The following is a 26138-nucleotide window of genomic DNA, read 5'->3' as shown; positions in this document are numbered from 1 at the left end:
ATTTATTGGAAGCATTTTACTTTAGCCATAAATATTTGACTTTTAAAACATTTTTTAAAATTTTTTCAACAGTCTCATCAGCCGAACATTTGTGGTTATTTATATTTCAATGTAGAAAACATGTCACTGTTGAAAAAAAAAATCATTATAGAAAAAGCAAATGAAAACTTAGAACCAACATTAAATCTACATGAGAAAAACATGTACTTAAACCATATTTAGTTATTACAAATGCATAAGCAGAGACCCAATAGAATATCGTCAAAGAATATAAAACTTCTTGGTGAGAAAACCTCATTTGTCTCTCAAGTACATGGAAAAGCATTAAGCTTCACAAATTACCAAAAAGATAAAAATAGATATGAGACCTTGATTCGTGTCAAAATATTAATATCATTCAAATGATATGCAGTACCTCAGAAAAGATTTTAATTTCTACTATGACTCTAAGTGGGATTGTGTGTTAGGAAGATGATTCTAAATTGATTTTTATAAAAATGTCTTAAGAGTCTGAGATCTCTTAATCTCCAGCAGATAATTATCTTAGTCAAAAGACCTGGAGTAAATAGTAATCAACATTAGGAAAAATATGTATGAAAATAAAAACAGTTAAAATTTCCTTCCATGGCCCACTTCCTGAATTTCATAACTCATATCCCTTCCCTTTCTTATGTGTGTTAGACATAATTATCTGATTCTAATAACAGAATCAAAACAAAAATAATGGTTTTTGGTTCTGAAATTAGATTTTTAAAAAAAATAACTGAATTCCTCTCTTTTCCCAGATTTCCTCTGGCTCCGATAATGCAAGAACAGCATAGCATTTCTTCGAGGCAAGGAAGGAAGGTGACAGCAAGCACACAGCCAACAACTCCAGCTTAATTACTCACAGAGACAAAATGCTGTTGAAAACGACTAAGGAAATACTTACAAAACTTACTTTGAGTTAATCTGCCCATGGCTGTGGCCCAGTGTTTGAGTTACACCAAAACTGGCAGAGTTTATATTCCACACTTAAATTTCTGAGGTTTATAAAAATACAAAGGATCCATAAAAAATAACACATGTGAGACACCACAAACAGACATTTATTATCTAAAAACAGGTAATTAACAAACTGATAAAATGATCTTGAAGGAAAACACTTTTAGTAGTAACAAGGAAAACATTATTAGTGTTTAGTCATGTGCACAGACACACACACATGTACACATAGATACAGACAAACAAAGACATGTTTCAAAAGCATCTACAGGATAAATAATCATGACTATTATTAATTACACTATATGGAAACAGCTTATTTAAAATTACTTTTAAGGTGGTTTTGTCTCTTAATTGTAGTAATGAACTTATTTAGATTGCTACAGTAAAAGAAGGCAAGGCTGTCTCAGTAAACATTCTGGAATCTATTTCAGCACATATTTGGAAATCAATAAACCTAGGGTGATATTTTTTTCAAAAATTAACACAAATTTCCTGCAGTTGCTTTTAGACAAGTGTAGCTTTAGGCAGCACTCTTTCCTTTATGTTGGAACAGTGTTTCATGTTTCACATTTTCACTTTAAATTGTGTCCACATGGTGAAAGCAAAAGTAGCATTTCCATCTCAACTTAGGTAACAGTAGCAGAAAGTGTTAACTAAAGAGTGTCTCTCTGTGATTTAGGTAATGCTCAACACATTATTCCTGGAGGGAAATGATCTCTGTAAGTCCTAAAGATGAAACTATGCAAAGGAAGTTCATCAGAGGGTAGGCACGGCCAGCTCACCTGCACAGTGGCTGCTCATCTGAAACCAAAAGGGCACTTACCAGTGCTGATTAGTGTAATATGCCAAACCTATTTCATGTTTTAGTTACATTCAGCTTCTTTAAAGGTCTGTATTATGAATCATTTGGTGCACTATAGGCATGCTAGCTTGAGACTGAGAAAAAGACAACATACCTTGGAGGTGATGCTTAACTTAGATAATTCATCTTTTTAATATGTCTAATAATGCAGAAGTCAGCCATAATGAATTACATAGCTTTATGGTTTTGTAAAACAACTACAGTGTAATCTGTGAATGGCTTTCACTCCTGTGGGTTATGTCTTTTCCAGCATCTCTCCTTGGGGAATGTGAATGTGGCATGCCTGGAAGGCATGCTGCAAAAACAAAGGACACTGCTATGTAGGTGTTATTAACATAAAAGCTCAAGATTTTTTCTAATGACTGTAATAAAAAAAAAAACTCTGATTGAATAAAGAATTGAAAATAAAGGAAGGCAATGTAATTTACTAGTTACAGCTTCCTATTTCCAATTTGGAGCCATGCATTATGTAAAGAGTGTTTGCAACATATCATTTAAAAATTTTTGTTTTGGTTATTTGTATTTTTTTTTTTTGTTGTTGTTGTTTTGGCTTTGAATTGAGACAAGGGCAGGATATGTAGTTTACATTAGCACTGAAATAATAATCCTCCTGCATCACCCTCACATGTGCTCAGGTATTCACTTGTAACACCGTGTCTAGCTCTGTACAATGCATTGAAATGTAACACATTAGGAAACAGATCATAGCCCTCAAAGGGATGCAATGATATATGTATTTGTTTACCTATGTATGTGAGTCTTACACATTTTCATTGTTGTACTGAATTCCTTTGTCTTTTTTATCTAATACTTCTAGTACTTAAATAAATACCCACTAACTGCCTACCACCAAGTCACAAGCTAAAATTACTTCTTCACAACTGACTCTATTTACTGTAATTATATAGCCTAATGTGTCTCTAAACATTGTAAATTGTTTTCATTCTGATTTCAAAGATTTTGTTTATGAGATGTGTGTCTGAGATGATTTTTTGTGGGGGTTTCTTGGCAATGGTTTTACATTCCAGCTATGTTCTCGTGACTTTAGTAGGCTAAACTGCCAAAATTCTTGCCTCTAGAATAACATAGAACATTTGAAATATAAATCTTCTATACTATTTATGAGTCTCTGCTAACAAAACTTCCTCACTTGAACCATTGCCAGCAGCAATTGCATACTTTCTGTTTAAGATCTTTCCCTGATAAATACTAAAGAAAGCCTAGGAAAGCAATGAAGGTGCCTTCTATTTTCCTTTCTACCATGAATCTACAGTGAATCAAAGGAGAGGGGGAATCTGCATTTACAGAAATCCCTGATGGTTCATATGCTTTATCTTTGCATTTGTTCTAGGGCATGACACAAGCAGACATTTTAAATGTATCTCTTCCTGGGTGTTTTGTCTGGTGAGTCAGTTTGAAGAAGATCTAACTTTCTAATAAAATTTATTTTTGAAGAGGCTCCGTGAGTACTTTATCTTACTTCTCTAGCTGAATCATGGATAAGCCAGAAATTGAAGTTTGATATTGTCTCACATATGTGTGGAAAATTGAAAAATTTTTTCTTTCTGTGTTTCACAAAAATCCCAGTTTAAATCATTAGTCTTGAAAGACAGAAATGAAAGACCTCCCTGGCTAACATAGCCCTAATGCTGAAAGAACAGGATGTGGGAGAGACACCTGGGAGTCATAGACATGTTCATGTACAGAGGAGGCACATGTGGCTTGGGAAGCACAGTGGGTTGACAGAGCACCTGGCCTCCCATCAGAGTTCTTCTACTCCCTCCTTCCAGCCGCTCTGCCTTTGGGGCTCCTATGCTTTCTTTACAAAGTATAAAATGAAGAAGCAAGACAAGATTTTAGTTTCATTTCCCTAAGCTCACCCCTGAGTGTGATTTTAAAGTCTACACTACTGGTCTAGGTGTTTATTTTAGAAAATGCAGAGAAGCTCATGGCTTGATCCTCTTTCACAGGAAGTCAGATAAACTTTGCAAGACATCTCAAAGGCAGATTTTGTGGCAGAAACTACCAGGTAGTTTCAGGTTCTTGGCAGGTTTCTGTTGGCATCCCTACAGATCTCCACTCCTTTCTTGGCATTGCTCTGCCTTTACAGAAACTCTTGGTGGGTGTTTAATTGCCTATCATATCACTTTTATGTATTCCTGTGGGCTTAGTGAGAGGAGATATAAACTCAATGTGCTGAAGGTTTCTCCCCCAGCATGACACACATACTAATCTGTAAGTGCATGTCAGTGGCCACTATCCTCTCATCACTTGGATCATATCAGATCTACCTACTATCACACCGGCTAGATGGATATAATAATGACCACATTGTATGCCTTATAGAGGTGTGATATGAGCACTATATGGGACAAATTGTACTATTTTGAGTAGCAGATAATATGAAATTTTAGGGACAGAGCTAGTTCTTTGATCTTACAGTGCATGTTAGTAACTGTAGACTTTTCAATTTAGAAATGGCTCTAAAAAAATGTCTCTCAGTACCATCAAACACCTACTGATGGTCAAGGTAAATTCTAAGCCTTATTGGAGACATTGTCATACAGATCTCATTGAGCAGGGAAGATGTGCTGAACATGATCACACTCAATAAGGATAAACTGGACATTCTTCCAAAATCAAAGGCATCTCTGGAGAATTATCTGAAATATCTAGAGACATGGAGTAAAATGTACAAACAACTTTAAAAACATTAAGCCTATTAAAAATTTGGGATTGGATAATCAATTTTTTGATAATTTAGCAAAAATATTTCCATATGCTCTGAGATGGCATGCGTGAGATTTAAAATACAAAATGCTTTCAATAATATTCAAATGTTTCAAAATATAGAAATAAAGGTGTTTCTATGCTATTAAAGTCCCATAAATATTACATACAACATTGAAAACTCAAAAAGTTGAACCTAAAAAACACTTCTGTCCAAGTTGAATCACATTTCACAAATTAGGTAGCTTGTCTTGAAAAATCCGTTGTTTTTGGTCAAATTCGATGACAGACGATTTGGTCTAAGAGAAATGTTTCTAATGAAATTGTGCTAAAAAGTATGTGTTATTTGTGAATATTGTGAAGAGTCTTGTTTGCTTATTTTTTCTCAGTCCCTTTTTACTTTGTATAAAAAAAGGCTATTATTTGTTTTAGTAAATATTATATCTCACCACTTTGATGAAGTAGTTTATTAGCTGTAGGAGTTCTCTGGTAGAATTTTTCAGGACACACACACACACACACACACACACACACACACACACATTATCATACCATCTACAAATAGTGGTGCCTTGACTTTTTCTTTGACAATTTGTATCTCCTTGACCTCCTTTTATTGTCTTTTTGCTCTTTCTATAACTTCAAGTACTAAAATGAATAGATGCAGAGAGAGCGGCCATCCTTGTATTCTCCCAGATTTTGGTGGAATTGCATCAAGTATCTCTCCATTTACTTTGACATTGGTGGGGGTTTGCTGTATATTACTTTTATTATGTTAAGTTATAGAACATAAATCCCTGATCTTTCCAATACTTTCTTTTTTTTAAAACAACTTTATTTTACAAAACAAAGATAAATGTACAGATTTTAAACATTTTTAGCTTAAAATTATACATTTTTGTCAGTACTTTTTTTCAGATTTTAACATAATTTTTACATAAAACTATATGAATATATTTTTTAGTCAGTACTTGATTTTTTTCAAGGTTTGACAGTATGCCTTGAAAACTTAATAGTGACAATGAGCATAAAGTACATGTAAAACAAAATGTAACATGGAAATAGTTAAAGTTTTCTTGTTTTATAAATATTTCTATGTTGTTTTGTTTAGTTTTCTTTATTTCTTGGACTTCATACAGTCGGTGAGTTGTTTCTGGGGGAGTGCAAGCCTCTGGAATTAGCATCCCACTATCAGTGACTGCATATTATGTATGTTCTTTTGTGACTAGGTTATCTCACTCAGGATGATATTCTCTAGATGCAGCCATTTTCTTAAGAATTTGGTTAAGTCATTGTTTCTGGTGGCTGAGTAGTATTCCATTGTGTATATGTACCACAATTTTTGTATCCATTCATTTCTGAAGGACATCTGGGTTCCTTCCAGCTTCTGGCTATTATAAATAGAGCTGCTATGAACATTGTGGTGCATATAACTTTGTTGTGTATTAAAGTGTCTCTGGGGTATATGCCCAGAAGTGGAATAGCTGGGTCTTCAGGTAGTACTATATCCAATTTTCTGAGGTATCGCCAGACAGATTTCCAGAGTGGTTGTATTAGCTTGCAACCCCACCAAAAGTGGAGAAGTGTTCCTCTTTCTTGGCAGCCTCGCCAGCATCTGCTGTCATCTGAGTTTTGGATCTTGGCCAATCTGACTGGTGTGAGGTGGAATCTCAGGGTTGTTTTTATTTGCATTTCCCTGATGGCTAAGAATGTGGAGCACTTCCTCAGACGTTTCTCGGCCATTCTTTGTTCCTCAACTGAAAACGTTTGTTTAGGTTTGTACCCCATTTTTTAATAAGGTTATTTGATTCTCTGGTGTCTATCTTTTTGAGTTCCTTGTACACCTTGGATATTAGGCCTCTATCTGATGTGGTGTTGGTAAAGATCTTTTCCCATTCTGTTGGTTGCCGTTTTGTTTTCTTGACTATGTCCCTAGCCTTACAGAAACTTTGCAATCTCATTAAGTCCCATTTGTTAATCTTTGACCTTAGAGCTTGAGACATTGGTGTTTTGTTCAGAAAATTTTCTACTGTGCCTATGTGTTCTAAGGTTTTCCCTACTTTCTCATCTAATAGTTTCAGTGTATCTGGTTTAATGCGGAGATCTTTGATCCACTAACACTTGAGCTTTGTACAAGGAGATAAGAAAGGGTCTATTTTCATTCTTTTGCATGCTGAGTGCCAGTTGGACCAGCACCATTTGTTGAATAGGCTGTCCTTGTTCCATTGAATGTTTAATGCTCCTTTGTTAAAAATCAGGTGACCATATACATGAGGGCTCATTTCTGGATCTTTTATTCTATTCCATTTATCCACATGCCTATTTCTGTACCAGTACCATGCAGTTTTCAGCACAATTGCCCTGTAATATAGCTTGAGGTCAGGGATTGGGATTCCCGCAGATGTTTTTTTGTTGTTGAGGATGGATTTCACTATTCTAGGTCTTTTGTTATTCCATATGAAATTGCACATTGATCTTTCCAATTCCATGAAGAACAGGGTTAAAATTTTGATGGGGATTACATTGAATCTGTAAATTGCTTTTGGTAGGATGGCCATTTTTAAGATGTTGATTTTTCCAATCCATGAGCATGGGAGATCATTCTATTTTCTGAGATCCTCCTCAATTTATTTCTTTAGAGGTTTGGAATTCTTGTCATACAGGTCCTTCACTTGCTTAGTTAGAGTCAATCCAAGGTATTTCATAGTTTTTGTGACAATTGTGAAGGTTACCTTTTCCTTAATTTCTTTCTCCACATGTTTGTTTTTTGATTATAGGAAGGCTACTGATTTGTTTGAGTTTATTTTGTATCCAGCCACTTTGCAGAACTTGTTTATCAGCTGTAGGAGTTCTCAGGTGGAATTTTTGGGGTCATTCAAGTACACTATCATGTCATTGGCAAAGAGTGATGTTTTTATCTCTTCCTTTCAGATTTGTAATCCCTTGATCTCCTTTTGCTGTCTAATTGCTCCAGTCAGGATTTCTAGTACTATGTTGAATAGGTAGGGGGAGAGTGGGCAGCCTTGTCGAGTCCCTGATTTTAGTGGGATTACTTCAAGTTTCTCGCCATTAAGTTTAATATTGGCTGTTGGTTTGCTGTATATTGCTTTTATTATGTTTAAGTATGGACCTTGGATTCCTGTTCTTTCCAGGACTTTTAACATAAAAGGTGTTGGATTTTGTCGAATGATTTCACTTCATCTAGTGAGATGACCATGTGATTTTGATCTTTGAGTTAGTTTATATGGTGGATTATGTTGATGGATTTCCTTATGTTAAACCATCCCTGCATCCCAGGGATGAAGCCTACTTGGTCATGATGAGTGGTCGTTTTGATGTGTTCTTGGATTCGGTTTGCAAGGATTTTGTTCAGTATTTTTGCATCAATGTTTGTAAGTGAGATTGGTCTAAAGTTCTCTTTCCTTGTAGTGTCTTTGTGTGGTTTAGGTACGAGGGTTATTGTAGCCTCAAAAAATGAGTTGGGTAATATTCCATCTCATTCTATCTTTTAGAATAGCTTGGAGAGTATTGGTGTTATATCCCCAATAAATATCTGATAAAATTTTGCACTGAACCCGTCTATACCTGGGCTTTTTTTGGTTGGGAGGCTTTTGATGACTTCTTCTATTTCTTTAGGTGTTATAGGGGTATTTAGAAGGTTTAGTTGGTCCTGGTTTAAGTTTGGGATCTTGTAACTGTCTTGGAGTACATCCATTTCCTCCATATTTTCCAATTTTGTGGAGTATACGTTTTTGTAGTAGGATCTGATGATTTCTTGAATTTCCTCAGTTTCAGTTGTTATGTCACCACTTTCTTTTCTGATTTTGTTAATTTGGATACTGTCTCTTTGCCCTCTAGTTAGTCTGGCTAGGGGTTTATCAATCTTGTTGATTTTCTCAAAGAACCAACTCTTTGTTTTGTTGATTTTTTCCTTGGTTCTTTTTGTTTCTATTTGGTCTATTTTTGCCCTAATTTTGATTATTTCTTGCAGACTACTCTTTTTGGGTATATCTGCTTTCTTTTGTTCTAGGGCTTTTAGCTGTGCTGTCAGGTTGTTGATGTAAGCTCTCTCCAGTTTCTTTTTGAAAGCCCTTAGGGCTATGAGTTTTCCTCTCTATACTGCTTTCATTGTATCCCATATGTTTGGGTATGTTGTGTTTTCATTTGCCTTGATTTCTAGAAAATCCTTAATTTCATTCTTTATTTCTTTTGGCCCTGCTATTTTTTAACAGAGTGTTGTTTAGTTTCCATGTGTATGTGGGCTTTTTGTTGTCTTTGTTGTTGTTAAAGACCAGCCGTGGACCATTGTCATCTGAGAAGATGCCTGGGAGTATTTCCATCTTCTTATCTTGATGGAGGCTCGTTCTGTGTCAAATTATGTGGTCAATGTTGGAGAAGGTGCCATGGGGTGGTGAGAAGAAGGTGTATTCTTTTACTTTAGGATAATATGTTCTGTATATATTTATTAATTCTAATTGGTTAAAGTCTCCGCTACTTCTGCAGTGTCCTTTTTCAGTTTCTGTTTCCATGATATGTCCATTTGTGAGAGTGGGGTATTATAGTCTCCCATATTATTGTGTGGGGTGAAATGTAATTTTTGAGCTTTAGTAGGGTTTCTTTTATGAATGTGGGAGCTTTTTTATTTGGAGTATATATGTTAAGGATTGAGAGAGCCCCCTGACAGATTTCCCCGGAAATAAGTAAAAAATGTCCTTCCTTATCTTTTTTGATAACTTTTGGTTGGAAATTTACTTTATTCGATATTAGAATATCCATTCTAGCTTGCTTCTTAGAGCTGTTTCCTTGGTAGTTTTTTTCCCAACCTTTTACTCTGAGATAGTGTCTGTCTCTGTCTCTGAGATGAATTTCCTGTATGCAACAAATGGCTGGATTTTGTTTATGTATCCAGTCTGATAGTCTATGTCTCTTTATTGGGGAGTTGAGTCCATTTATGTTAATAGATATCAGGAAATAGTTGTTTCGGTTTTCTGCCATTATTGCTTTTTTGGGTTTAGTGGTGTTTGTGTTTTTTTCTTCTTTTAGTTTTTTTGTTTAGGAGTTTTCTTGTTTTTACTAGGCTGTATTTTCCCTCATTGTATTGGGCTTTCCAGCTATAATTCCTTGTAGTGCTGGGTTTGTGGTCAGATATTGTATAAATTTTGATTTGTCTTGAAATATCTTCATCTCTCTATCGATGTTGATTGATAGTTTTGTTGGGTATAGCAGCTTGAGATGGCACTTGTGTTCTCTTAGGGTGTGCATGATATCTGTCCAGGTTCTTCTAGCTTTCATAGTCTCTGTTGAGAAATTGGGTGTGAGTCTGATTATCCTGCCTTTATATGTTACCTGACCTTTTTCCCTTAATGACTGCTTTTAGTATTCTTTCTTTGCTTTGGGCACTTGATGTTTTTACTATTATGTGTCGGGAGGTATTTCTTTTCTGGTCCAACCTATTTGGAATTCTGAAGGCTTCTTTTATGCTCGTAGTCATCTCATTCTTGAGGGTAGGGAAGTTTTCTTGTACGATTTTGTTGAAGAAATTTACTGTGCCTCTTTGTTGATACTCTTCTCCCTCTTCTATTCCTATTATCCTTAGGTTCGGTCTTCTCATTTTGTCTTGGATTTCCTGGACATTTTGTGTTAGGAGCTTTTTGTTTTTTGCATCTTCTCTGTCTGTTTTGTCTATGTTTGCAATGTTGTCTTCTGCCCCCGAGATTCTCTCTTCCATCTCTTGTAGTCTATTGGAAATGCTTGCTTTTGTGACTCCTGATTTTTTTTTTTTTTTTTTTTTTTTGGTGTTCTGCCTCTAGGGTTATCTCTTTTAGCATTTTCTTTATTGTGTCAATTTCTGTTTTAATTACCCTCTTCAATTCCTTTATTTCTTTTGTTCTGTTTTCCTCTAGTTCTTTGAGTTCTTTGAGTGTTTTTCTTGTTTCTTCTTTAAAAGCTTCTGAATCTTTTTGCTTTTCCTCCCTTTCTTGTTTAAGTATCTCTATCAGTGTTTTGAGGTATGATTTCAGGTCTGTGTCTTTTTTTTCTGGAGTGTTTGGAATTCCGATGTTTGCTGTTATGGGAGCGCTGGGTTCTGGCGTTGCTAGATTGTCTTGGTTTCCTTGGGATACACTCTTTCTCTTTCCTCTTGCCATTTTGTTGTCAGTGATATGTTCTCGCCTTTCCCTTGTATCTGGTCTTTATCCCTGGATCTCCACTGGTCCAGGTGTCCGATGGTGCGAGCCCAGTTCTATGCCTCAGAGTCGTCGGGTGGGAACAGAAGTTCCAACATTCTGTTCCTGGTCGCTGGCTCAGACAGGGCAGGGTAGGGCAAGGCATGGGGTGCACTTTCCGTGTGCACTCCGCAGAGATCTCTCTGCTCCCCAGCAGCCCAGGTCTCCCACCCATCTGTTGCTCAGCCTCTATGAGCCGTTGTTCTGGGTGGCAGATGGGCCAGGCTCAGCTCTGCGTCCTGTAGTCGCCCCCAGGTGGAAACAGAAGTTCTAATTTTCTGTTCCCATTCGCTGGATCAGGCAAAGCAGGACAGGGCAAGGCAGGGGGTGTACTTTCCATGTGTGCTCCGCAGTGATCTCTCTGCTCCCCGGCAGCCCAGGTCTCCCACCCACCTGTTGCTCAGCCTCTATGAGCCCCCGTTTCATGTGGCAGATGGGCCAGGCTCCGCTCTTCATCCTGAAGTCACCGCCGGGGGAAACAGAAGTTCTAATTTTCTGTTCCTGGTCGCTGGATCAGGCAAGGCAAAACAGGTCAAGGCATGGGGTGCACTTTCCGTGTTCGCTCCGCAGAAATTCCTCTGCTCCCCTGCAGCGTAGGTCTCCCACTCTCTGGTTCTTCAGCCTTTATGAGCTGCCATTCCGGTGGCAGATGGGCTGGGCTCCTTTCCAATACTTTCTATATGAGAGGGTTTTCTAACCAAACAAGTGAAAGGTTCATATGTAAAGGACTTCAAGTCTCTCAAGAAATAAATGGTAAAAGACCTCAGAAAATGAAGAGATCTCCCATACCCATGAATTGATAAGATTAACATATTAAAATGGCTATCCTACCAAAAGCAATCTAAAGATTCAATGAAATCCCCAATAAAATAACACAATTCTTCAAAGACATTGAATGAGTAATTTTCAAATTTATTTAAGAAAACAGGATAGAAGAAACAATTCTTAGCAATCAAAAAAACTTATGAGAGAATAAATATCTCTGATCTCCAGCTGTACTACAGAGCAATTGTGATAAAATCGGAATGATATCTGTACAGAGACCAGAAGTTAGAACAAGGTAATAGAATTGAAGACCCAGAAATAAACCCACACACCTCTGGTCTATTAGACACAGAAGCCAAAACCATATATTGGGAAAAAAGAGAAGCATTTTCAACAAATGATACTGACCTAACTGGCAGTCTAAATGAAAGAGAATGGAACCTGATCCATTTTTATCTTCTTGTATAAAGCTCAAGTTCAAGTGGATGAAAAATCACAACCTAAAACCAGATACACTAAATCTAATAGGATAGAAAGTGGAAAACAGTATCTAAATAATGAGCATAGGGGAAGGGGGAATTACCTAAACTCAAATGTCTCAGTCCTCTGTAAGGCAAAGGGCATTGTCAACAGGGCAAATCAGCAACCTACTGATGGCGAAAAAAATTACTAACCTAACTTCTGCTAGGAGGGCTAATATCCAAAATATATAAAGAACTCACAAAGATAACCTCCCCAAAACACACCCAAACAATCCAATAAAACTGGGGTATAAAAATAAACACAGAATTCACAACAGAAAAATCTTCAATGACTAAGAAGCACTTAAAGAAATGTTCAAAGTCATTAGTGGTGAAAGAAATGCAAGTCCAAACAACACTGAGATTCCACTTTAGATTATTCAGAATTGCTAAGATCAAATACTCTGGTGACAGCACATTTTCATGAGAATGTGGAGCAAGAGAAACACTTCTCTATTGCTGGGATTGCAAACTGGTACAACCACTCTGGAAATCAATCTTGGGTTTCCTCAGAAAATTTAAAATGGAACTATCTTAATACCCAGCAATGACCCTCTTGGGCATATACCCAGAAGATGCCCCACAATGCCACAGGGAGACATGTTGCACTGTGTTCATAGCAGCCTTATTTGTGATAACCTAAAGTTGGAAACAACTCAGATGTCCCACAAAGAAGGAATGAAGACAAAAAGTTCAGTTTATTTACACAATGGAATATTATTCAGCTTTTACTCCAAGGATATCATGAGTTTTGCAGGTAAATGGATATAACTAGAAAATATAACCTTGAGTGAGGTAATTCAGACCTAAAAGGACAAGCATGCTATGTACTTACTAATCAGTAGATATTATCCAAAAAATATTACAGAATATCCAGAACATAATTTCCAGAGCTTAAGAAATTTAACAAGCTAATGGACCCAATTGAGAATGCTTTAATTCCACTTGAAGGGCAAAGAAAGGAGAGAGCAGTGGAAGGGAGGGAGGGATCTGGGCAGGAGAGGGAAGGGGAAAGGGCATGGAAAATGGGAATCATGATCTGGTATTGGGTGAGGAACAGAGGAGTAAGTCCCAATGACCAACTGAATGAATAAAAATGTAAAACATCTGGAAGAGGAAGGTGGGGTGTCCCTCTAGAATGTACCAGAAATGTAGGAGGTGAGAGAATCTCAAGACTCAAGGGAAGGTTCTTAGATGAAATAAACAACAGTGGGAAGAGGGAACTTGTAGAATCTACCTCCAATACAAATACTGATCAAGTGGAAAGATAAAGTAGCCATTTCACAATAAAAACAAATTGAACCAGAACTGTTCCCGTCTCAAAGAACTGCAGGGTCAAAAATGGAGGGAAAAACTGAGGAAAAGTAGATTCAGTGACTGGCCCAAAATAGGAACATTTCAAGGGGCCTCATCTCAAGGGGAAGTTCTAAGACCTGACACTATGACGGATACTCTTATGTGAGGAACTTACGGACAGGAGTGTAGCATGGCTGGCAGCCCTCCAAGAGGCCCAAGAGGCAGCTAACTAAGGCTGAAGCAGATACTTAGACCCAACAAATTATTTGAAGTCAGGAACTTCTGTATTTGAATTAGGGAAAGACTGGAGAAATTGAGTAGGAGGGAGACCCCATAACAAGATCAGGAGCCTCAAACAACCTGGACCTGTGAGATGGATCAGACACTGAATCATTAAGCAGGCAGCATGCAAGAGCTGCTCCAAGGCCCTGTCACATATACAGTAGAGGACTGCCTGATCTAGCCTCAATAAGGGAAGATGCGCCTAAACCTCAAGAGACTTGAGAACCCAGGAAATGGGGAGGTCAGGTGGGATGTGGGAGGTGTAGGATGGAAACTTCTTTTTGGAATGTAGGGTGGGAACATACTCTTGGTGATGTGGGGTGGGAACATTCTCTTGGAGATATGGGAAGAGGGATATGATACGGAATGTGTGAAGGCAGAACAGGAGGGAAATAATGACTGGATTTTAAAGAAATGATAAAAATAAGTATGATATAAACATACTATTTGTATATAAAGTTTCTAACAGAAAGGTAAACTTATACATGTACATGAGTGAATATGTGTGCTATTTCTCTGTGTGTGTGTTGAACATATTTTATGTGGTGTGTGTGTACGTGTGTGTTTAATGTGTTTGTGTGTGTGTGTGTGTGTGTGTGTATGTGGGGTAGATGTGTTTGTGTGTGTTTATGTGTGGTGTGGTGAGTACGGGGTGCACGTTTCTACTCTACCTTTTCTTTATTTAGATGGAGATTATATGAATTCTGCAAAACCATGAAATGAGACAAATGTTTACTTTTATGACGCATATAATTGATTAGAACACAGATGCACTTAGAACTCATCATGCTAGTACTAATGAAATATAGACTCATTGGCTGTGCATAGGAAGCTTTGTTAATCCAATATATTTTATCATGTTTGCTCTGTTCATGCATGTGTATCTATGTATCAGTATTAATATGTTCATTCATATGCTTATGGGAGAAGGAGTTCAAAATTGAGTGTTCTCCTTGATCCTTAAATGTCTACCTACCTGCCTACCTTATTAACAACAATGTCTGTTAGCTATTCCAGATCTCACCAATACAGAGTCTAGCTAGTTAGCTTGTTCCATAGAATCCCCTCTCTGACCTTGGAGCACAGAAACTGCAGGCAAATCATCACACTTGCCAGGTTTCTATGTAGGCCATGGGGATCTGAACTCTGGCTCTTAAGTTTACACATTAAAAGTTTATTTTTTTACTGAACAACTTTATTTTAAAAAACAAAGATAAATGTACAAATTTTAAGTATTTTTACATAAAAGTATACAAATACATTTTTGTCAGTGCTTGGTTTTTTTTTTTTAAAGGTTTGATAGTGTGCATTAAGATCTTGCTAGTTACAATGAGCATAAAGTACATGTTAAAAGTTTTAACCACTGAGATATTTTTCCATTCCTTGTGCAAGCTTTACATTTGCTATTAGAAAGCATACCTTTGTAATATATTATTATTATTTACATATTCACAGATATTATTTCCCTAAATCTATTATGTATGTCATTTTTCTTATCTCAATCTGATTATTACTATGTGGCAATAAACAGTGCAAAATAAATAGGTGAATGAATGTATTAATAATATATTAATACATGGTTGAGTGCCACTCCTTGCCTCTGGTGACCTCCTGCATTTCCCAAACAGTAATTTTCAGATGACACTTGCCTTTGATTTAGGATAAGGATGAACCATTAAATCAGTGATCATGATTAAATCAATGTCCCATCACACTGCACGACTGGGTTATATCTTAATTCTGTTTTTCTACTTTCAACATTTAGACAGATAATGGTAATATATTCTTTGTGGTGTTTCTGCCCATGCCATTGAATGATACATAACATTATACTTATATATATAAGGAAGTCAACCCTTAATTAATTCATCATTTTAATCACTTCAGTTGCTAGGCTGTTAAAAGGAATCAAACATCTTCAAATCGAGATGGTGGAAAAAATAGCAAATATTTCCTTCAGGGAATAATGAATCAAAACAAGGGGAGAGTAGAGAAATGACTCTCCAGTCTCAGCTGCACAGATGAAACCATGCTTATTACCATTTCAGGATGAGCCTGGCACATTTCCTGCTTCTGGGATTGTGTACTTAGTTATTACTTGTTTTTACTATCAAGCCTGTAGCATGGAAATACAGCCATGTTCTATACATTGTCTTCCCTACTTTAGAAGGCTTCAAGCAGTTATTTCTACTGAAAGATTTTAGACAGCAACCAAGTACATCATCTTAAAATGTGAATTTTTAAATTAGAACCTAGTTTGACTTTTTTCTAAGTTGGGAAATGATGGGACGGTTGACAAATTTTAGTATATGTCATTTTTCAAGGTTCTTAGATCTTTTTGGAGACTCTTCTCCTTTTGAGAACACACACACACAAACACACACACATATAAATATATTTCAAGGAAAGACTTCTTCCTGATATCCAGTATTAAGTAGAATAAAATTTAAAATTTCTACCACCTGAGTTGGTTACTTGCATGTCTGAGATCAAAGGAATAGGATGTCATTCTATCATATATGTAAGTAAGCTCAGTTTTCTCTCTCTTCCTGTACTTTCCTTCTTGACATGATGTTTATCCAGTCTTTCTGCCCTTCAAATGACCTTTACCAGTGAGTTAGTTTCAGGTCCAGCCATCAGTGACTGACAACACAGAAGTTAAGTCCCACAGCTATAGATTTACAGTGCATTTCTGAACATTTGGTCACAGAACACACTGGTAGATTCAGGCTCACAAGGCACTCATTGTGTCCTTCTCCCCTTCTTTATTCCAAATTCCATTACCTCATTGCTAACTATAACTACTGCATTTTTTTGTTTAACTCTTATTCTGAGTGATGTTATCTGGGCACTATGTTTCACTGTAGCTACAATTAACACTCAAATGTTATGAGACAAAAACAAAATCACTTGAGATTTGAGCTTAAGCGTAAAAACACAAATCTGAAATAATATTGCATTAAGTGATTAAAATTAAATTAGGTAATGTCTTCCAGTGTTATGGTTGAACTTTGGACACTGCCGCAATAAGAGCATACAGGAATTGAAGCCTGACAGCATACAGCAGGTTGTCAATTCATTCAAAAGTATCAGAGTCAGTGAGAAATAGTTACAGCCATATATTTGCAAATATGTATATATATATTAATATATATAAATATAACTATATATATTTATGTAGTTGACACTGTTGTCATTTATTCTTCTGTGATCTTCACTATGGTTTTGTAAAAGAAAGGGAAATTTTTGGAGGGTTTTAGAGAAAAGAAATCACGAGCAGGACATATTCTCTTTAGATTTCCCATACTTGTTGGCTTTTTCTTTACATGTTTCAGTGGGAAACACATTGGGAAATTACCTGATTTCCATAAAATAATCATTTCTTTGGCTCAGAGACTTCTTCTGGGACCAGATAAAAGTGACAAATGTGTTCTTTGAAGTCAAAGGCTGTAAGCTGGTAAAATGTGAGAGTTCAAAATTCACTAAGTACAACCTTTCCAGTAACTTTTAACAAGGACCCCAGGTTTTTTTCTTTCTTACTTTTTTTTTTTTTTTTTTTTTTTGGTACAATTTCAAATCAGCAATTACACACTCACACCAACTACATTTCCCTCTGGTTTTCTCCCTTGTGCTTTTACTGTTCAGATGTTTTCCCATGGGACTATAATTGCTGAAAGCTGCTGGGCATCGAATGAATAGAAAGGTAATTAAAGGCTTTGTCTTCCCCTTGCTTCAGGTTCATTACTAGGGAATTTCCTCAGATAAAATCCCCTGTCAACAAGCCATAAAAAATCCATGCTGTGCTAATAATATGCCTTTATGTTCTCTTTAAGAGTAGTGATAGATAGATAGATAGATAGATAGATAGACAGAGAGATGAGAAATGAGTAGATAGATAGGTAGACGGACAGATGAGAAATAGATGAATGGATGGATAGATAGATAGATAGATAGATAGATAGATATTAGATAATCTGTGTGTGTAATGTTTCTGTTTTTGTTAAAGTCAACATGGAGAACATAATATATATCACATAATTATTTCAATTATTTACTTTTGTATTTGTCCAGAAAAACTAAAATTTATCCATAGAAATTAGATACGATTCTAGGTCCTATCATACAAAAATTTTATGCTATCATAATAGAATACACACCTTAATAAAGCAAAATGCAAGTGAAAAATATCAAGGAAAAAAATCAATCCATGTTTAAATATGATAAAACTGGTTGAAGACTTCCAGGAAACATCATGACTTACATAGAAGAAGATTACCTCTTCTGTCTCTTAGAAATCATATGTCTCTAACTCTGCCCCTGCCTGTAGCTTGTTACCAAACTATTATACAGGGGCATGATGTTTTTAAAAATAGTGTCTTTAAATTTTCTGTCATTCTCTATACATACCCTGTCTGTCCACCTTTCCTTCCCTTTCTGATAAATTCCTTTCCAGATATTACACTCCAACTTACATGGAGGAGACATTACTCTCATTCAATCTTTAGAAGTAATTTCTAGTTTGTTAGTCTTGGCATATGCCCTGCAAGGCATGCACCCTCAAGGGTTAATACTTTGTTTAGTCAGAGAAGAGGAGCATTTTTTCTACGGGCCAACCTTTCTTCTGCCTAGCTCTGCTGGGGCACCTTGCCCATTCCTTTAGTCTACAGTGCAAAACCCTTGGGTGGTTGCCATTGAGGATTTATCCTGAAGAGTCAGTTTCCCAGGGGGAACGGTGCCTGGGAAAGGAGCAGAAACAGTGTTTCCTTTAGCTGCAAGTTGTGAGTTTTAATTCTTTTTAGAAGACACACTGCCAACCCACATCTTGACTTCCTTCTATTTTGTCTAAGACATGTGCAGAGATAGCAGAAGATCCCATTCTGGAGCAATGAGATATTTGGGCATCCCCAGTTACACTGGGCAGGAGGGATGTCAGGGAGATGATCTGCACTTTCACTGTGAAACAATGGTTGCTTCTCACACATGCTCCCCAGCATAGGAAACAAGTAAGGGTCAGAGGCAGCCAGGTTTGTTAAAGCCAGAAATTTAGCACACTGGCTTACTAACTATTTACATCTTCTTATTTCATCTCTGCGACTCCATGGAAAGTTCTTCAAAATTTAAACTTTATATCACACGTACATAAAATTTCTCTATTCACCCACATGCTTGGGGAAAAAAGTATTCAAAATTACACATATGACTATTTTCACCCCCTTGCTTTTAGCTTTGTTATGTTACACATTTGTATACTGTATCTTACCACAATGTTATACACATACAAACATACAGAAAACTTTAAAATGCATACATTGTGTTGTAAATATCAAGCTACTAGGTTTGTTTTATTGACAGTTTGTTTTAAATATTTAAACAACAATACCTACACTGTTATTCTTGAGATTAGCAGGATAATAAACAATTCCACCATTTTGGGCAAAATTTGAAGCAAGTACTATTAAATATTATTACTGACCAAGAGAAGACTTTGGTCAGGACCACTTTCTAGATTTTCCCAGCTGAGTGGCCATAAGACAGTTGTAGGGTTTAAAAGACAGAAATAGAGGCCACTATACTTTCCCACAAAGATTTTCTTACATTCCAATAACTATAGTACCCAGCATCCCAGCGGTTACCTGTCCTTGGGCAGGTGGGGCTTACAGGATGATTTTAAACATTACAATATGAAACTTGTCCTGGTGACAGGTGCCTATCATTTCAAACTGTGAAAGGAGGGAGAGAAAAAAAAAAGGGACAGTTCAGATATCCGAGGAGATGGGAAGAAGTACAAAGAGTCTAGAATTTCAAAGTAGGTGTGTAGCATTGTGGGAGGGGGACTAGGGTTAACCACTAGAAAGCTCCAGATGTTAGGAACCTAAGAAGTTCCCAGGACATGACAGGAAGGACTTTAGCCAAAATAACCAAAAAAGGGGAGATAGAACCTTTAAAGAACATATCTAGTGGATAGGCATGGACCCCAGTTGAAGGATAGGGACAACCACCCACCTCAAAAATATTAATCCAGAATTCTTTCTGTGTCAAAAGGAAATGCAGGAACAAAGAGTGGAGCAGAAACTGAAGGAAAGAACATCCAGAGACTGCCCCACCTAGGAATTCATTTCCTCTGCTGACACCAAACCCAGAAACTATAGCTTATCCCAACAAATGCTTATTGAGAAAACCCAGTATAGCTGCCCCCTGAAAGGCTCTGCCAGAGCTGAACCAGATACAAATGGACACAACCAAACATTGGACTGAGCCCAGGAACCCTGGTGGGGAGTTAGGTCAAGGACTGAAGGAGCTAAAGAGGTTAACAATCTCATAGGAAGAAAAAGAATATCAATCAACCAGAACACCCAAAGCTCCCCGGCCCTAAACCACCAACTAAAGCTTACACATGGAGGTACCCATTGCTCTAGCTAGATATGTAACATAGGATTGCCTTATCTGACATCACTGGAAGGGGAGCACTTTGGTCCTGTGGAGGTTTGATGACCCAGGATAGAGAAACACTAGGCCACAGAGCAAAGAGTGGGTGGGCCGATGAGGGACACCCTCATAGAGGCAGAGGGAGGGCAAGGAAATAGGGGGCTTCTGGTTGGAGAATGAGAAATTTGAATAACATTTGAAATGAAAGCAAATAAAATAAACAGTAAAAACTGTGAAAGGTAAATGCAAGGAGATCAAAAGTTGAATTTTTCTAATATAGTCAGTTTCAGGCCAAACTCAGTTATATGAAAGTGTGTGTGTGTGTGTGTGTGTGTGTGTGTGTGTGTGTGTGTGTGTGTCTGTAAGTGAAATGCAAAACCTTTAGGAAATTCTGAATGATTAAAATGCTAATTGATGGACATTTTGTAATTCAGAGAAACTAAAAAATGTCAATCAATAATTGGCAAAATAGATTTTTCAAATTGAACTTTGTCACTAAGTTTTTCCCATGTAAACATGGGTAGTTTGCATTTAAAAAAGATTTATTAAATGCTGAAAATCTCTGTCATAGTACTTGATGTAGCATATATTAGGCCATTTCATTAAACCTTCCAGGTTTCACAATTTAATGAAAAATAACTGTACTGAAATTAAATTTTATGAATATGAAACAAAAATATCCCAATAAAACCTGGAAAAGTTAGATTTGAGACACATGGATGGCATAAGTTTGCAGAGGATTTGGTAAGCTGTGTAGCTGTGCTCACTAAATAATGTACAATACCAAACCACATACAACCCATGGAATGACACAAGATATCAATATTTGTAATCATGGGAAAGTCAGACTTGTAAGAATGTTCATTCATACATTCCTAAGATACATATAAGGTTCAATTAAGAGAATTAAAAATAGACAATTGAAGAGCAAAAAAAAATGTTATGTCATTGAATTGGATAAGATTCTTATTAAATAAAACAAATTAGAATGTTAAATATTATCCAAGAAATAATTTTAAAACACATGAGTGTGCATTTTCATATTTACATTTCCCATAGACATTGCATTCATGGGTTTTCAGCCTTTTGATACAAGAATCAATGAAATACTACAGGGGACTTTCACATCGTTGACATTGGGGTCAGCATCACTGCTTGCTCTGGTTCTGACCATACAAACACATGATGAAGTGGCTGGAGTTTTGCTCAGTTCCTCAACCTGTAAACACAATCTGTGGAGCAGTCACCCTTCAATCATTTTATATATTCTTTATTCTCTTTTCCTTTGGAGAATCAAACAATAGTTATAAAATTATATTTTGGGTCTTTGTAAAATTTATGTTTTTACTAAAATATTTAACAAAATAAGACTTACACAGGCTCATAGAGGCTGAGCAACTAAAGGGTGGGAGACCTGGGCTGCCAGGGAGCAGAGAGATCTCTGCGGAGTGCACACGAAAAATGCACCCCCTGCCTTGACCTGCCCTGTCCTGCACGATCCAGTAACCTGGAACAGAACTAAGAAACTTCTGTTTCCACCCGGTGGCAACTTCAGGACACAGAGCAGAGCCTGGCCCATCTGCCACCCGGAACGGAGGCTCGTAGAAGCTGAGCAACTGGTGGGTGGGAAACCTGGGCTGCCAGGGAGCAGAAAGATCTCTGTGGAGTGCACACAGAAAGTGCACCCCTGCCTTGGCTTGCCCCACCCTGTCTGATCTAGCAACCAGGAATAGAACTTTGGAACTTCTGTTCCCACCCGACTACTCTGAGGCATAGAATAGGGCTCGAACCATCTGCCACCTGGACCAGTGGAGATCCAGGGACACAGACCAGATACAAGGAAAAGGCAAGAATATATCACTGACAACAAAATGGCAAGAGGAAAGCAAAAGAGTATATCCCAAGGAAATCAAGACAAACTGGCAACACCAGAACCCAGCTCTCCCATAACAGCAAACATTGGAATTCCAAACACTCCAGAAAAAGAAGACGCAGACCTGAAATCATACCTCAAGATGCTGATAGAGGTACTTAAACAAGAACGGGAGGAAAAGCAAAAAGATTCAGAAGCTTTTAAAGAGGAAACAAGAAAAACACTCAAAGAACTCAAAGAACTAGAGGAAAACAGAATCAAAGAGATGAAGGAATGGAAGAGGGAATTTAAAACCGAAATTGACACAATAAAGAAAACACAAAAAGAGAACAGCCTAGAGGTGGAACATCTAAAAAAGAAATCAGGAATCACAGAAGTAAACATTTCCAATAGACTACAAGAGATGGAAGAGAGAATCTCGGGGGCAGAAGACAACATTGTAAACATAGACAAAACAAACAGAGATGATGCAAAAAAAAAAAAAAAAAAAAGCTCCAAACTCATAATATCCAGAAAATCCAGGACACAATGAGAAGACCGAACCTAAGGATAATAGGAATAGAAGACGGAGAAGAGTATCAACTAAGAGGCACAGTAAATATCTTCAACAAAATCGTAGAAGAAGACTCCCCTACCCTAAAGAATGAGATGACCACAAGCATAAAAGAAGCCTTCAGAACTCCAAATAGATTGGACCAAAAAAGAAATAACTCCTGACACATAATAGTAAAAACATCAAGTGCCCAAAGTAAAGAAAGAATACTAAAAGCATTAAGGGAAAAAGGTCAGGTAACATATAAAGGCAGACCAATCAGACTCACACCCGATTTCTCAACAGAGACTATGAAAGCTAAAAGAGCCTGGAAAAACATCATGCACTCCTTAAGAGAGCACAAGTGCCAGCCAAAGCTGCTATACCCAGCAAAACTATCAATCACCATCAATGGAGAGACGAAGATATTTCAAGACAAATCAAAATTCACACAATATCTGACCACAAACCCAGCACTACAACGAATTATAGGTGGAAAACCCAATACAATGAGGGAAAATACAGCCTAGTAAAAACAAGAAAACTCCTAAACAAGAAAACTAAAAGAAGAAAAAGACACAGACACAACTCAACCCACAAAAACAATAATGGCAGGAAACAGAAACAACTGTTTCCTTGATATCTATTAACATAAATGGACTCAACTTCCCAATAAAGAGACATAGGCTATCAGACTGGATACATAAACAAAATCCAGCCTTTTGCTGCATACAGGAAACTCATCTCAGAGACAAAGACAGAAACTATCTCAGAGTTAAAGGGTGGGAAAAAAACTTCCAAGCAAACAGCTCCAAGAAGCAAGCTGGAGTGGCTATTCTAATATCGAATAAAGTAAATTTCCAACCAAAAGTTATCAAAAAAGATAAGGAAGAACACTTTTTACTCGTTACCGGGGAAACTGGGCAGGAGAAACTCTCAATCCTTAACATATATGCTCCAAATTAAAAAGCACCCACATTCATAAAAGAAATCCTACTAAAGCTCAAAAAATATATTGCACCTTACACAATAATAGTGGGAGACTTTAATACCCCAATGGTGGACTATCTCACCAATGGACAGATCAGGGAAACAGAAACTGAACAAGGACACTGCAAAACTAGCAGAGACTTTGAACCAACTAGAATTAATAGATATATACAGAACATATTATCCCAAAGTAAAAGAATACAACTTCTTTTCAGCACCCCATGGCACCGTTTCAGCACCACAGGCTCTGCTCTGTGTCCGGAAGTCACCTCCGGGTGGAAACAGAAGTTCTAATTTTTTGTTCCCAATTGCTGGATCGGGCAAGGCAGGGCAGGGCAAGTTAGAGTGTGCACTTTCCGTGTGCACTCTGCAGAGATCTATCTGCTCCCCTGCAGTCTAGGTCTCCCACTCACCAGTTGCTCAGCGTCTATGAGCCGTCGTTCCGGGTGGCAGGTGGGCCAGGCTCTGCGTCCGGAAGTCGCCTCTGGGTGGAAACAGAAGTTCTAATTTTCTGTTCCCAATCACAGTTGCTCAGCCTCTATGAGCCGCTGTTCAGGGTGGCAGATGGGCCAGGCTCCGCTCTGCGTCCTGAAGTTGCAAGTTGCTCAGCCTCTCCCTCTCTCTCTTTCTCTCTGTCTCTCTCTCTCTCTCTCTCTCTCTCTCTCTCTCTCTCTCTCTCTCTCTCTCTCTCTCTCTCTCTCTCTCACTCACTCAAAGCCACACAGTCATTCATTAATTTTTCAATGTTTACACATCTATGCAGGTCTCCTCTATTTCAAAACTATTTCCAACATCCTTAATTTTCTTATAGGCCATCATAATTACAATGTTTTTTGGAAATATGTTATAATATATTATTACTTTTCTATTTAAAATAAATATGAATTAGATCAAATAACAATTTGGTTCTGGCATTATTTGAAAAAAAAAACTTAATCAGGTGATCCCATATTATTGTATATTCTAGTAGTTTAATCTTTACACTACATGTAAGTTTGGTATGAACATACAGTAGATTTTTTCATGCCTCTGCTGACAAACACGTGTTGCTCCCATGTTTGGGTTTATTCTGTATAATCCAGCTATACATATTCCTTTGCTTATTTAGTCAGCTTCTTTCTTTAGATTTCATGTGTCTCTGCTTCCTGCCCAGATGTTGGGAGAGATGAATTATCCTCAGGAGAGATTTCTGCTCTGAATGGAATGCTTGCCATATCAGTCCCATGCTGCCTTCCTGATGAGGACTGCTCTCAGAATCTAGGCTCTGCATTCTGTCATCTGAATCCCTTGACTTCGACCTTCCTTGTCAAATTCTTGCATTTGAATCTGTGATTTTTCAATTCTTCAGCCTCTAAAGCTACATTTAATAAGCCCCGCAGACTTATTTTTTCTTTCTTAATGTCAACTAATTTTTGATATTAATTATAAAAAGTATAAAAATTATGATTGATATCTTATTGTATGTTTAAATGTAGTTCAAATTCTGGAGGACAAAATTATAGAGAGATGAGGATCAATTTAGAATTTTGACACAGTATCCTCAAGTACTTACTTTGTGTCTAGTGAGATCATCTCATTGCATTCCTCCTTTGGCAATCCAATTCACATTCTTAAAATAAGCACATTCCTTTCAAAATTCATTATACTTATTGTATCTTGGTGATTTAAGCTATGATTTAGAAGATTTTCAACTAATGGATATAGCTCAATGGTAGTTCCCTTCCTTATGGGAAAAATTTTTCAAGACTCCAAGTGGATGACTGTGGATATCTTAACTTCTACTATGTTTATTCTTATATTGACTACAAAATCAGATAGTTTGATATACAAACAAAAGACAGATGAAATTCAAATGTTGCCAAAAATCTTATTATGAGACAAAATATACAAAAACTTTATTGATTTCATTTTTTGTTGGTCATTTATTACCAGGCAAGAAGCCTTCCCTTAAGTGTGATTTGTTTTTTCACATGAGATTCCATTGGACAGTACTTTGTGTTCTATTTGAAGTCATTTTCAGTTGGGCATAGTGACTTAGGTAGGGATAGAAGATGTGTCTGGTTCCCTGATGCAGTTCTGGGACCCCATCTGGCTTGAACCTGTGCAGGCTCTATGGATGCTAACAGAGACTCTAAGTAGACATGCGCATCATTCCTGTTGTGTCTGCAAGACACTATTTCTTTAGTGTGATTCATGCCCTCTGGACCTTAAAATCTTTCTTCCCCGCTTCTGCATAGTTCTAACTCCTGACATTTTTTCTATTGTGTTTTAATTTACTTTTCTGTTTGTTTTTCTTTCATGTATTATATCCTCAATACAATTTCCTGCCTGTTCTACTCTCCCAGTCCCTTGCCTTTATATGCCATCTCGTTACATTCTACTCTTCTGAAGGGAGACCTCCCAGGCATATCAGATTGCAATAATAATGGGCGCCTCACCTTATACCAAGGCTGAACCAGAGAATCCGTCAGAAAGAAAGGGTTCCAAAAGCAGTCAAAAAGTCAGAGACAGGCCTTACTCCCATTGCTAGGAGTCCCACAAGCATACTAAGCTGAACAACTCAAAGATATACACAGAGGGCCTAGGTCGCACCTATACAGGCACCCTAATTGTTAGTTCAGATCTTAGAGCACCTATCAGCCCTGCTTAG

Source organism: Micromys minutus, assembly GCF_963924665.1.
Source record: "Micromys minutus genome assembly, chromosome: 7".
Taxonomy (NCBI): domain Eukaryota; kingdom Metazoa; phylum Chordata; class Mammalia; order Rodentia; family Muridae; genus Micromys; species Micromys minutus.
This window is presented reverse-complemented; position numbering follows the sequence as displayed.